Raw genomic sequence first — 3,193 nt, forward strand, 5'->3', positions numbered from 1 at the left:
TGAATTAGCCCCTGGCTATCTTCCACGATGGATTTTCAGATTGAGGTAAATAATACTTATTGTAATTGGTGAAGCGGGTTGCAGGAAAGCTTTTGCAGGAAAGCTTATGTAGTTGAGTTCTTGGATAATAAAATAAATAAAAGATATGTGAAGAAAAGGTGTAAATATATACATATATACAGGACACGACACGACAACACGGAAAAATACGTCTGAACTGCTAAGCCACCTTGGTAGACAAGTTTGGCACTACAGTAAATTGCTACATTTGAATGATATTTACAGAGCTGTAAGGGGAACTTACCACATGAGTCTGCTGGAGTGGACATGTGATAAAGTGACTTTAGATATTCCCCTTTTATCACCGTCTGAACGAAAAGACGTGTCTACAATCCAATAGCCCTTGCCACCTCAAATTAATTCAACCCTCCACTTAATCATGGATAGAGAATGCCAGAGAGAGAGCGAGAGAGCGAGAGAGCGAGAGAGCGAGAGAGAGAGAGAGAGAGAGAGAGAGAGAGAGGGGTACAGTAGAAAGTCAGGCTTTCTGCCACAATATCTAGAGTGAATGCACACCTTAAGTAAGTCAATGATCTCATACTTGGCACAAGAAGGGTGAATAGATGGGATGTTCTGTGCTCTGCTCTCTCAAGCCTACCTCGGGGTGACTAGGAGAACAAGTCCCTTGACCCTCATAAGAATCAATAGGAAGGAGGGCAGCTGGGAGCAGAAAGCATACGTCAACTGTTTATGCAGACACGTTTCCGGCTACGCTGTGGGTTGAGGGACGAGCGTCGCGTAGGAGTGACGCCAAATTGACGTAAGACAGTGCTGTTTATCACGTTTCAAATGTTTCCATAGTGACTCACAGGAAGTGGTGTTTTTTGAGGGGTGTTGAATCGATCAGTCATTGTCCAAAGTGACACCTACGCCATTATATCATCAATGTCAGCATGGAGCTTGTCAATTCATTGCTGCTCTCGCTTTCAGACCACATACACACACTTCTGTCTTCTGTAGTGCCTTGTCTCGGCCAAACGTTGGCCTTGAGGCCTGTTTCACTGGCTTAATCTCCCACACAGACTAGCTGTGAGCATTCATCTGAGTGATCTCACATTGACTATGTCACGGGACTTAATGCATGGACCAAAACGCAGCGTGGTAAGTATTCATGATAAATGTATTACTCAAAACACTCGAACAAAATAACAAAGAGGGAAAACCGAAACAGTCCTGTCAGGTGCAGACACTAAACAGAAAACAACTACCCACAAAACCCAAACGAAAAAGGACAATTTATATATGATCCCCAATCAGAGACAACGATAGACAGCTGCCTCTGATTGGGAACCACACCAACATAGAAATAAAGAAACTAGAATGCCCACCCTAGTCACACCCTGACCTAACCAAAATAGAGAATAAAAACCTCTCTATGGCCAGGGCGTGACAGACTACTCTCTTCTACCTGACTCGTGTGTGACAACATCAATGTATCAATATCACTGTGCAAGTAAATATCTGGCTAACTAGTCTGTTCTTTCTTTATTTGACAGAAGTCAGTTGTTTTTAGCTTGGCATCCGGCTTGAGTAAAAGCACACGCTGAGAGCCTACCAGCCTAAATGGATGCAGTTGTCCCAGTTATTACTGATGACTTGCTGCTATCTAGTTGCCCAGGCAATGGACTGCAGTTACTACTGATGACTTGCTGCTATCTAGTGGCCCCGGCAATGGACTGCAGTTACTACTGTTGACTGGCTGCCACCCAGTTTCCCCGGCAATGGACTGTAGTTACTACTGTTGACTTGCTTCCATCCAGTGGACCCAGCAATGGACTGCAGTTTCATGTGAATCTGTTACACCGTATGTAAGTGATTGGGACTTGTTTTTTCCTTTGAATTTTGAATTTGATGTGGTGTGGTATGTCTCTGGTTCCAAAACCTATGTTTGTGGCTTGTGCTTTTTATTACAAGCACGCTCGACTACTGTAATGCTCTCCTGTCTTCTCCATCCAAGAAAGCCATTGGTCAACTACAAAACATACAGAATGCTGCAGCACGGGTACAGACGGAGAGCACACATTACATCGGTTTTAAGGTCTCTGCAATGGCTACCTGTGAATTTTAGAATTAATTTGAAGATTCTTTTATTGGTTTTTAAATCAATCCACGATTGTGCACCCAAGTACATGTCAAACATGCTTTTACGTTATATACCTAGTAGGTACCTCAGGTCCTCTGGCACTGGCCTTTTAACTATCCCAAAGCCTAGGACCAGGAGGCATGGTGAGGCAGAAATTAGTTACTATGCCCCCAGCCTCTGGAATAGCCTGCCAGAACCTCGGCGGGCCGAAACTGGACACATTTAAAAGAGGTCTTAAAACACACCTTTTTAACATTGCTTTTCCTTAGGGTGCTTTTTAGTTGTTCAGTTTTTATTGTTATTCCTTTGTTTTTGTCCAGTGAAGCACATTGCGTTGCATTCCATGTCTGAAATGTGCTGTATAAATAAAGCTTGATTTGATTTGTGGGTATTGTTCATTTAGGCCTGTGTTGGAAACCACTACTGTATCTTCTTCCCAAAGGTTAGTGGAAGGACAGACAACTACTTTACTTATCAGCTTATCTACATGAACACCAACCACCACACACACACACACACAGGCGGGCACCGGTAGGTCCCCTGGGTGGCACACACACTGGTGAACCTTCATAGAGGTCTGATGTGTGCCTTTCTGAGTAGACACTGAACAGGGGGACAAACACTCACACACACCTGACATCACATTGACTGACATGAACCTGTCAACACTTCCCTCTCACCAGCGGGCCTCTGGCTATTATTGGCCTGGGTGTCTCTCATACTCGGCATGACTGTGTCTGGGTGACAACAGCCAGGCGACCCACGCAGGCCAATAAAGTGAATGATGAGCTCCAGCTCCAGTGTTTGTTTCCAAGGTTGGATTAGACTCAGAGAACAACAGAGCTAAAAATACAAGGTGACTGAGGATTTGATGCAGTGGGACAGGCTTTAAGATTCACCATCTGTTGGCAACTGAACTCACAACACCCACAAATTGTTTCTGCCTCTTATTAGGCTGGTGTAGCTGTCTCGTGTGTCCAATAATCGACCAGAAGTTATGCTGTAATTGTGAGTTGAGGGATGGAGTCTCTTACATTGCATTCCTATTCC

This window comes from Salvelinus fontinalis, unplaced genomic scaffold (genome assembly GCF_029448725.1).
Source record: "Salvelinus fontinalis isolate EN_2023a unplaced genomic scaffold, ASM2944872v1 scaffold_0760, whole genome shotgun sequence".
NCBI lineage: Eukaryota > Metazoa > Chordata > Actinopteri > Salmoniformes > Salmonidae > Salvelinus > Salvelinus fontinalis.